An 11637-nucleotide genomic window follows, 5' to 3' on the forward strand; every position below is an offset into this window, starting at 1 on the left:
GCACGGGGCAGGGACTGCCTTTTGGTTCTGTGTGCATACAGATCCTCACACACTGGTGGTCTAATCTGGATTGAGGCTTTTATACAAATGATCAGTAACAAAGGAAGGATTCTACCCAGCAGCAGTTTGTTCACCAAAAGGATTATTAAAAGGCTGCTGACAAAGGCACAGGTGTTTAGGTGCCTACCCCGCATTGAGACCAATAGGAGTTAGGGACCTAAATATCTGTGAGTATTTGGACGGGCCTCCATACCATTAGCTTGTAAGCACTTTGGGGCAGGGGCTGTCTTTTTGGGCTGTGTTTTTACACCACCTGGCACCGTGGGGTCCGTAATAATAACAACAATAAATAGGTAGAACTGCTCAAAACAGCCCTAAAAGGTTGTGGGCATTTCAAAAATCATGAATGCATTTTCCTCCTCTTGGTTTTGGAACTGACCTGAACCAATTTGGCCTTTTTCAAATTTTTGATGGATTTTTAAAAATAAAATTCTTGGTTGTGGTTGTTGTTCCCCGAGTTGGTGCTTTTCACTCAGGAACACTTTCTGTTTGCAGAATCCAATGTTGTTTGGGTGGAGCAGGGTGGAAACCTCCTCCCAGGTGAGTAGACCAAATAGTGCAATGTGCTGATGAAAAAACAAGCACAAATAAATCAGCCCAGAAACTGAAAGTGGAACAAAAAATGAAAAATTGGAGGTGGGGCGGAGGGGAGGGGAATGTCCATTGCAAATGCTGTGTCTTTGCTCTTTACACGATACTAAGAATCCAGATGACATGAACACAACTGGCTTCCAAATAACCGTGTTTTTACTAGCTGTATATAAATCCACCAGGCCTAGCGTATGGATACACTGCTGCTCTGTTAGGTTTTAGTAGCTTCTGCAATAGCAGCCGGGCAGGCTGCTCGCTAGAGAATTCCTGGCCTCTGTAAGGAGACACTACCCAACTGCTGTAGGCTACAGAAAACTTTCAGAATATGGCTTTGTTCGGACCGAAAAAATAAAGTCAACCAGTTCCAGTTTTCACTCCAAATCCCTTCTTCCTCCAACGTTAGCCACTGCCTGGCCCTGCCACTAGATGTCACTGTACCAGAGGCAATGCTGGCACAATGGGCACAGTGCAGGATTTCATTCTGCCTTGCCAGCCCCAGAATCACTGGCTGAGCTTGCCCTGAGCCTTACACTAAACGAGGGGCCGTGTTCTCTGCCAGCTCGCTCCATCTGGGTTCTTCTGTGGCTTCAAACAAGAGTCGGCACCTGCAGGGCCAGCCCCAGGGGAACCCCAGAATTGGCACATGCTGGGAACATCCTGGGCTGCTAGGGAAGATTGGCCCTTAGGATTCTCCCGTCAGGTATCTGTTGTGCCCTGCTTGGGCCAGGAGCTCACTGACTCTCCAAAGCAAAGCTGGGTCAAAGCTGGCTAGGACCAGGCTGGGAGACCTGCAAGGAAAACTCAGGTGTTGCAGGTTTCAGAGTATCAGCCGTGTTAGTCTGTATTCGCAAAAAGAAAAGGAGTACTTGTGGCACCTTAGAGTCTAACAAATTTTTTAGTCTCTAAGGTGCCACAAATACTCCTTTTCTTCAGGTGTTGCAGGAAGCTGATGACTCCAGAGGTGAAGATCTCTTCTCCTCCGTGATGACTGATGGCTCCAATTTGCCAGCTGCAGCGTGTGATGAGCTCCGTTTCAGGGAAAGGTGGGGGGGGGGGCTCAGCTGTGGGTGCTGCACTGCAGGGAGGAGTGTGGGGGGCTCACTAGGTTGCATTGATGAGATGCTTGCTGCCTCCCAAATAAAAGGGAAAGCACAGCCTGGGACCACTTGTCATTACTGAGCCTATGGTATCTCTGGCTGGAGCCCTGGTCTCTGGACAAGTCAGACTAACCCCCTCCTTCCAGGTTCAGCTGCATGCAGAATTCTCCCTCAGGCCCTATCCTGCTGCAGGGGTGCCATGTGGCTGCTGAACTGCTGCCACGCTCTGTCCCAGAGGTGGCTGCAGTTCAGTGGTGGGTTCAGTTTGTATCTATAGCTAGGCTAGCAGGTGTTTTAGGAGAGACAGGGCACAGGCATTCCCACACACCCACTCAAGAACAGGGCTGAATATCCACCCAGCACCTCTGCTCAGTCTAAGAGCGCCCCAGCTATCATGCGTCACATCTCCAAAGGGGTGTGGCCTGTTGGCATGTGGGCATGGCCAGACCACAGACTCCTTGCTCACTGGGGCTCCTGGAGGCATGATTCGAGCACCTGGCTATTTTTTGGTGATAGCAGTAGCATGTCCTGCTGAGCATGACACCACAGGGCACCACCCCAAACTCCAGGCCCAGGCTGCCCTGCATCCTCAGAGCATCCTCTGCCACTGCATCTCTCCTCTGCATCCCAGGGCAATGGCAGGATATTGCAATGCTCCCAGCCCAGCTCCGCTAGCGGGGCATGAGCGAGATCTGGGTGAGCAGAGGACCCTTTCCAGGGCAGCTCTGGTCTCAGGGGCTGTTTTCTCATCAGTGGGGAAGTGCCGTGTGCCAGTTAATTAATTAGTAAGCAAAATTACTCTCTAAATCTGGCAGCAGATAAAGATTCTTTGCCCTGCTTTCCTTGTTCCCTACCTCTCCCTGAGCTGCCCCCCTCCCTCCCCAAAGAAAGGGTTGTGGCTTTGTTGTGATACCTATGTCGCTTGCTGCTCTGGGCTGATGCTCCCACTGCAGGGAGCTGCCTGGTGGCTGGTGCCAGCACCTGGATGGATACAGTCTCCTGGGAGGTAAAGATGTTGGTTTCTAAAGAACATAGGCACAAATGGAAAAATCCAAGGCACTGGAATGCTGGCAGTGGAACAACCGATGGGTTTGACTGGAACAGACTTTGGGCAGGCCTGAACATGATCTTGCTCCTTCAATCAAACCCACCAGCATGGACCCTATGGGGATCAGCATGCCTGGGGAGGAAAACACAGTTCCCTCTAATTTAACACACACACATCCCGCCCTGTGATTCATAGATTTTAAGGCCAGAAGGGACCATTAGCAGCCTCTAGTCTGACCTCCTGCATGGCTCAGGCCAAAGACCATTAGGAGCCTGATTTTCCCAAGCACTCGCAATGCTGGGTACATGACTCTCCTGACAATCTAGCTCGGATGCAGGTGCTGAGTCCTTGGGAATATGGGCTGAGCTCCCTGGAGCTGGCTATGTCAGTGCCCAGCGGTGCTCCCATCTCATCAATATTCCAGCAGTTTTTAAGCAACCATCAGAGAGCATTTGCAGAGAGCCAATTCTGAACTGTTCGCCTAGCAACAGCTCACCCCACTCCGCCTTGAATCATTGCAGAGAACTGACCCTGTGGCCTTCATCATAAAGAGTGCTGGAGCCTCTAACTCTTGAGCTAATGGAGCAACTCTATCAACTAGCACCAATGGTAGGCTGTTATCCTCTTATGTGGCCCAGAAGATGGGGGTATACATGACACACACTTAATTAGTGTCCCATATGAGCGCTGGAAATTGGATATTGGAAATGATATTACGTGACCTGAGTGTCCCATCAAAATAAAACCAACACAGCTGGCACTTTGGAGATGGAATGTTTGTAACCACTGTGCTGAAAGAACAATGAACCAAGCGTGAGTGACATGGGAGCCTTCAGGGAACAATCAATGAATTGTAGGAAATCAGGGACTGATCACAAATAATTTGCAAGCTGAGAAAGAGGAGAAATCTGCCAAATCAGTGATTCTCTAGGGATTATTCATAGAGCTCTGGCCGGAAGGGGCCATTGAGATCTAGTCTGACCACTTGCATAACCCCAGGCCAGAGAACTTCACCCAGTGATTCCTGCATCCAGCCCATAACTGGTGGGTAAGCTAGAGCGTATCTTTTGGAAAAGCATGCAATGACTCCAAGTGATGGGGAGTCCATGAACCCGTGGTGAGCTGCTCCAGAGGTTAATTCCCCTCCCTGTTAAAAATGTGCCCCTCCTTTGCAGGTTAAATGTGACTAGTTTGAGTAGCAAGTCTGCAGTGGCCAGATCTAAAAATACACACAATAAATAATAAGACCGGTTGTTTCCATGCTGGATTCTTTCCCACCTCAGCCTGGGTCTGGATTTTGCTCTGCGCAAACCAGATCTCCTGGGATGGCGAGGAACAGGGACCACATTCCTGACCTCAGGCTGGTGCAGGCCACTCCAAATAAAGCCTCTGCACACAGAATTGTCTCTGCTATTTGAACGCAGGGAGGCCCGGCTCTAGAGAAGAGCAGGGATTCGAGCCAAGCATTCAGACTGCAGCAGCAAACAAGGTACTTAATTACAGCCCAGTCTGTGCAAGGCAGCCGGCTGCTGCTGTGAGACAGCCCCACAAAGTCTCTGGCCACGAGTGTGGCTCTTACATCAGGGCAAAGTGGATGTGAAATGCGACAGTTTTGGTTTGTGCTGCTGTAAATGATGGTGCAAGGTGCCAGTCAGGCCAGGGAGGATCGAGCACAAGGATCAGGGCCATGGAAGATCAGGTCCAGGAAGGAGGACCATGGAGGATCAGGCCCAAGAAGCAGGGCCATGGAGGATTGGGCCCAGGGAGCAGAGCAAAGGAGAATCAGGAAGTCCTTGAGATCTTTCTCCACTTTCATCCACTATGTGACCCATGTGGGTTGTTGGTCCCTTAACACAGAGTCCTCTGCTGCCTAGATCCTGACAGTCTCTGGGGATTCAGCTCTGACTGTGGCATGGGGTGCTCAGCCCGGCCATCCCCAGAGCTGATTGCTCCAGCTCTGCTCTGGCTATCTAGACCTTGCTGTGCCACGCCCTCCCGCTACTCACTTCTAAGCACCTCCACACATGGAAGTGAACATCAAGAGACTGGGCCCTGGTGGGCAATTCCTGGAGCTTACAGCCATGCTGGAGGTGCCCTGGGAACAGTCGCTGTAGTTGCACTGTCTCTGATCCCAGCTGGGGCCAGGACAGATGACAGATGTCAGTTTGTAGCTGTGACGTGAGACAGAGAGTCAGGACATCTGGGCTCTAGGCCAGGCTCTGATCTGCTGAGTGACTTTGGGTAAGTCGTGTGTCTTCTCTGTGCCTCAGTTTCCCCCACACGCGCACACACACTCTGTGTCTGGCTAGTTTATTTCGATAGTGAGCTCTCTGGGGCAGGGACGGTCTCTTCCTAGATGCACACACAGCACCCAGCACAGTGTGGCCCCAGTCTCAGTCAGGGCCACTAGGTGCTACCCTAATGCTACTAATAAGAGCTCTGAGTCTCTAAGGCCACAATTATGCCTCGTTTTTTTTGTCTGTTTTCAGTGATCGTCACAGAGGGCCCAAGTTCTGTCGTTAAAGGACCCTGGGAATAAACATAATCCCAAGAGAGAAGAAGAGACCCTTTGAGTCCTCCCTTCCCCCACCCTAAGCTTTGTCCCTCCCCCGCTCCCCGAAAGACAAACATTATCCCTGACCTATTTTCCATCCATCCCTTGCAGCAGGAGGCCAGCTGGGGTAGGGGCTGGGAAGCTGTTGTAATAAATAATTACAAAGCGCCAGGGATCAGTGGCAAATTCCCATCTCCCTGCAGACGGGGAAGGCAATGGGCGGGGGGGAGAGGGGTACATTGAGGGAGAGGGTTATAGAGGTTTTGAGCTTTGTTGATAGGACATTTCATTTTTCATTAGGCACCAAATGCTGGGAGATTTGTCCAGATCAGTGTTTGAGTCCCTTTCCCCCCAGCAAAGGCTCTGCCAGCATTCAGCCCGCCCATCCGGCAGAGCTTGGCCCCGGTGGCGTTTGGACTGCAAAGGAAAGCTACCCAGTTTTCCCCTTCGGCTTACGGAGGTGCTGTTAAGGCAGGTAGTGTGGCCTGCTGAGCTGCAGGAGACATGCGTTCTAGTCCCAGCTTCACCCTTGGGTAAATCGTTATGACTTGGTTTCTCCATCTGTAAAACGGGTGACTAGACTGACCAGCTTAGAGATCAATGGATGAAAAGCTGCTGTAAAAAGTGCATGGTGATAATAATCGTAACAGCAGCAAGGGATAGTGCCTGGCTACCAGCAGAGACAGATGAGACTCAAGACCTGAGTTTACCCAGGCCAGGCCTGGCCAGCCCTGTGAGTATGGGGACGATCTGTGACAGAAGCCATTATACTGGCAAATCCGTGTTTTGCTGGCTCAGCTGGTTTCACTCAGGGAGGCTGGTTGAGGGCAACTGCACCCGTATTTCCCCTCAGTGGCCCAGCAAGGCCACCCACCCTCAGGAGGCCAGCTCCCCAGCCATTGCTTTTCTGGGAGCAGCCCTTCTGGCTGGGGTACCTCCAGGCTGCACTGTTCCCTGCCGGGTGTTCAGGTTGCCCAAGGACACCTGCTGGCTTTCTCTTTGGAGACGGTGAACGGGTGCAATTGCCTCTCTCCACCTCCCTGTTCAATACTATGACCTGGTGTCATTGCTACAGTTATAAGGTACCCCGCAGCATTTCCTAGACACATCTGCTTTATTCTCAAGGTAAAAGCATTACGGAGAAAACACATGCAGAACAACTAAAGAACCTACACGCCTGCCAATCAGCTCACCTGCATTCCTCCCACCCTTCTCATGGATTGTGGCAGCAGGAGTCCTTCGGACACCCATCCCTTGTTGGTACAAGTTCATCGCAGCTTCAGCTCTAATTAACTGCTCCGTCTTATGGGGCAGCAGTAGGCCCCGTCCTTCCAACCCTTCCCAAAGGATTGGGGCCCTCTGTGGCCCTGGGGTCCTGTCCGTTTGCTGGATCAGGGAGAAGGCCCTGAACCAATTTAAAACCAGGCTATTTATCTAAAAACCCTTTATCGGGCTGTTGGTTCCTGGAGAATCCAGTTTGAACCAGTATATGTGACCCATCTCCAGCGGGGGCAGCTTCTGTGGAGATGTTACAGCCTGCCTGAATTCGCCTACTCACCCCCTGCTGATCTCCTATTTACCCTTCCTATGGAAACGATACATATAATTCCACAATAACACAGAGACAATTGCATTTTTAATACAGGTTTCAGAGTAGCAGCCGTGTTAGTCTGTATTTGCAAAAAGAAAAGGCGGACTTGTGGCACCTTAGAGACTAACAAATTTATTTGAGCATAAGATTTCGTGAGCTACAGCTCACTTCATCGGATGCATTCAGTGGAAAATACAGTGGGGAGATTTATATACACACACAGAGAACATGAAACAATGGGTTTTATCACACACTGTAAGGAGAGTGTAAGGCCTTTGTTGCAAGGAGAGGTTCCTGGGTTAGTGGTTCTGTTGTGTGGTGTGTGGTTGCTGGTGAGTATTTGCTTCAGGTTGGGGGGCTGTCTGTAAGCAACAAAGCCCGTTGCCAACTCTGTCCACATATCTATTCAGGGGACACCATCATAGGGCCTAATCACATCAGCCACACTATCAGAGGCTCATTCACCTGCGCATCTACCAATGTGATATATGCCATCATGTGCCAGCAATGCCCCTCTGCCATGTACATTGGCCAAACTGGACAGTCTCTACGTAAAAGAATGAATGGACACAAATCAGACGTCAAGAATTATAACATTCAAAAACCAGTTGGAGAACACTTCAATCTCTCTGGTCACTCGATTACAAACCTAAGTCTGGCTATTCTGCCACAAAAAAACTTCAAAAACAGACTCCAATGAGAGACTGCTGAATTGGAATTAATTTGCAAACTGGATACAATTAACTTAGGCTTGAATAGAGACTGGGAGTGGATGGGTTATTACACAAAGTAAAACTATTTCCCCATGTTATTCCCCCCACCCCCCACTGTTCCTCAGACGTTCTTGTCAACTGCTGGAAATGGCCCACCTTGATTATCACCACAAAAGGTTTTCTTCCTTCCCCTCCCCCCCCCCCCCCCCGCCCTTCCTGCTGGTGATGGCTCATCTTAAGTGATCACTCTCCTTACAGTGTGCATGATAATACCCATTGTTTCATGTTCTCTGTGTGTGTATATAAATCTCCCCACTGTATTTTCCACTGAATGCATCCGATGAAGTGAGCTGTAGCTCACGAAAGCTTAGGCTCAAATAAATTTGTTAGTCTCTAAGGTGCCACAAGTACTCCCTTTATTTTTAATACAGTGGATCCCAAAGATATTAACCGAATTCAATAAGATTGAACTTATGTTCATTCAGGAGATTGCAGGAAGTTGTCAGTCTGTCACAGCCAGTGGAAGCTGTGAGCACTTTGCGGGTACAGTGTACGGTTATAGGTCCTCCGGCCTTAACCTGTGAGCTCCTGGAGGCAGAGGCTGTCTTTCTGGTATGTACACATACAGCATCTAGTGCCATGGCACCCTGATCCTGCCTGGGGCCTGCAGGCAGCGATGGAATACAGACAATAAATACTAATAACCATTCTGAGCTGTGCATGGGTACTCTTTTTACAAAAAGCCCAAACTAACCCTCAAATTTAAACAGTGCAGTACTCGGGGGTGTTCCGAGCCCATTTGCTGAACTCCGTTTGCTGGCAGCAGTGGTAGGCTGTTATCCTCTTACGTGGACCAGGTCACTGGAGGGCTCGACACGGACTTTCCCAGCGTGTTCCATTTGCACACCATCACAATTTGCAGATTCTGTGTCTTGAGCCTTTCTCCACAACCCTGCCGTGGCTTCTTTCGGATGGAAGGGTTCCAAAGCATCACAGGGATCACCAGGTAGTTTCTGAGTAGAGTGTAAATCTGCAGTCACTTCCGTGGTGCCCTGTCCTGTGTCTGCATTGACATGGGGATCAGTGAGATTAGGGGTTGCGCGATCATACTGGAAAAGGCAGGAAGGATTGTACCCTTTGTTGTGTTCTCCTGGGACTTGTCCCACACAAGGGGGCTCTCACCCCTTCCCTAAGGGGAGACCGTCAGTTTAAATTCTCTCGTCCTTCATTCCACCCCATCACTCCTAGATGCGCCCCTTCATGCCAAACTGATTCTTCTCCTTCTCTGGTGTTTACCTACCTCAAATAGAGAAATGCAGCCACCGCTAGGGTGGAGGGTGATAAAGGAGGTAAAACGAGGGGAAGCTGTGCTCCTTTCCACAGCAGGAATTGGGGCATTTATCTAACAAATTCAACAGGGTTTGAACTACTGGAACATCAGCCACACAGCCCAGCCACTTGAACTAAAGGTAGCAATAGTAGGTTGTTATATTCTTCTATGGAATAGTAACTGGAGAGCCGGGAGGGGGAGGGAGGCACGACTCACATTTTCCAAGCGGGTTCCATTTACACACAATTTGCAGCTGGCTGGCTCTGGCTGGCACTGCGGCGCGCGTGCGGTGCAGAAGGAGGAGAGGTCAGACAGGGACAGAATGTACCTTACAGCACACGCTTGGGAGCTGAAGAGCCAGGAGCTGGCAGAGAGCTGTGATGAAGCTGCAGTTTCACCGCCAAAAAAGAGGGGAAGTGAAAACATTTGAAATAAACCTAGTTGGGCAGCGGGGGGTGGTGAATGCAAACGGGGGGAATGAAGCAAAAGAGCTTTAGAGACATCGCCACAGGGGTGGGCAGGAAAGCACATACCCACAATCCTTTGGTGTTTGAAGTCTGTGTCCCCTCGGGGGTGGCTAGTCCAAATAAAGAGCTGTGCTCAGAGCGGCAAAATTACCGAAGGAAATGCACAGGCAACAATATGACAGAGGGGCGGTTGGGAACAGAGGGAGCAAGAAAGGGAAGTGACAGGGCAGCTGGGGGCAGGAGAGGGCCGGGCCCTGATCTGGGACCACCCCTGTGACCTGCTGTGGGACCTTGGCCAAGTTCCTTCCCATCTCTGTTCCTCCCACTTGTCTTATCTATTTAGATCATGAGCACCTGGCTCTCGCTCTGTGTCCATGCAACGCTTGGCGCTACAGGGCCCTAAACTCAGCTAGAAACTCTAGCTGTGACAGGCGTAAGAAAATTAACGACGTTAAAGTGGCTCCCCTTCCGCTGCACTTGAAACAAACATCTGCACAAGATTACTTCACGCTGCTTAGCGCTCCGGGGCTGCCCAGCCGAGGATCTCAAAGCACAGCTTCATTTTAGAGACAGGGAAACTGCAGCAAAGAGAGAAGGTGACTTACCCAAGAGCCTACAGAAGGCCAGTGGTGGAGTTGGGCAGAGAACCCCGGAGTCCTGAGAGGTGTGCTATCACCTGCCGCGCTTGAGAATGTTTAACTCTTTCCTCTCTGTGCTGTTTACAGTAGCTTCCTGGGAGCCTCACCCTGAAATCTGTTTCCTTCACAGATATTTTTCCAATGCAAACAGTGGTTTGTTATTGTAGGGCTCTCATGTACACCGGGCACCATGCACTGTACTGTTAAAAAAGGGTTACCCTGGAGTGTTAGCTGTGTGCACTCCTTTGTCATTGTTGGACTTAAGCACAAATTATACACACTGGTTTGTTATTGTAGGGTCAATAACACTCTCTGCCATTTGATTGTAGGGCTGCTAGGGGGCAGTGGGATGAAGACCCTGGGATACTTTAATACTCGCTTATAGAAATGAAAAGATTCATTGGAACCCTGCAAGGAACAAGGGCCCATGTGCGCTGGAGCTGTTACTTGCAGTGTTCCAAAAAGTCCCTTGAGTTCCATAGGCAAGTATTGCAGTATTATTGTAGGGTCACTAGTGAGATGAAGACCCTGGGATATTAGTGTAGGGTTAGTCAGCTGAGCTGAGATGGACAGTTTGGCTCAGCGGAAAAAAAAGCTAAAGTGTTGGGTTGGGTTTTTTTAATGTAAAAAATTAGCTGGATGGTGCCATTGGGAGGGGGACACATAGGTCACAAGTGAGGCTAATGCTAATTAGAATCTGAAATGTCCAGCAGCATCAGGCAGAAGCAGGCTGATGAGAGGGGCTTTGTGTTATTATTTATTAGTAGCACCCAGGAGCCCCAGCCAAGGACCAGGGCCCCACTGTGCTGGTCTGAAAGGCAGACCCTGCTCCTAACAACTCACTTGCTCTGCTCTTTACATTCCCCTCAGTGCATGACTCACTCCCTACAACAAAGGCTTTCATTCTCTGTGGTCGGGTTGCACCCCAGCTCTGGCTCTCTGAGGGGAATTGTCCTCTAGGGCCCGTGTCCAGTCAGACAGAGAAAGTAGACGCAGCAAAGCCCCCACTCCACTCCTAAAACTTCTGGCCATGAGTCCCATCCCCCCACACCACGATCCCAGGAGCCATGATGCTCTGGCTCTAAAATCAATGCAATTGGGCCATGCTGCAGCAAACATCCCAGGGGAATCCTGCCTGCAGCAGCTCCTGGCACCTTCCTACCTGCAGGGAGACTGGAATGGCCCCATGGCACTGAGCTGAGGCAGGAGCACAGGACACACCAGCCACATCCCCAGCAGCAATAGGCTTAGGGGCAGAGCTTGCAATGGGTTAACCCTTTGGCTGCTGATACGTACGTTTCACACCCACCAGCGCTAGGCCAGAGCAGCCCTGTTGCATCAGGGGTAAGTGAATGGGACTGGAGGGCTCATAGAGTGAGTGCGACCACCTGCGCTCTGATCGCTGGGGCATTGGGAGACGCGTGCGGGCCCGCACTCCAGGCACCTCGTGCAGTCACTTACTCCAGGGCAGGTGGGAGGGGGAACTGGAACGGGAGAAAGAGGAGGGGCCCGGGTGGGTGGGAGCCGAGGCGTAGAAGCTGGTGGCCA

The 11637-nt window shown here is 50.7% G+C and overlaps 1 long non-coding RNA gene across 1 annotated transcript; it reads left to right on the forward strand.

Annotated features, from left to right (window-relative positions):
* Positions 1-4063: 4063 nt before the first annotated feature.
* Positions 4064-9392, forward strand: LOC122457329. Its single transcript, XR_006276816.1, has 3 exons — positions 4064-5037; positions 5651-6995; positions 8086-9392. It is a non-coding gene; the product is annotated as an uncharacterized LOC122457329 (long non-coding RNA).
* The last annotated feature ends 2245 nt before the right edge of the window (positions 9393-11637 follow it).

This window comes from Dermochelys coriacea, chromosome 24 (genome assembly GCF_009764565.3).
Source record: "Dermochelys coriacea isolate rDerCor1 chromosome 24, rDerCor1.pri.v4, whole genome shotgun sequence".
Taxonomy (NCBI): Eukaryota; Metazoa; Chordata; order Testudines; family Dermochelyidae; genus Dermochelys; species Dermochelys coriacea.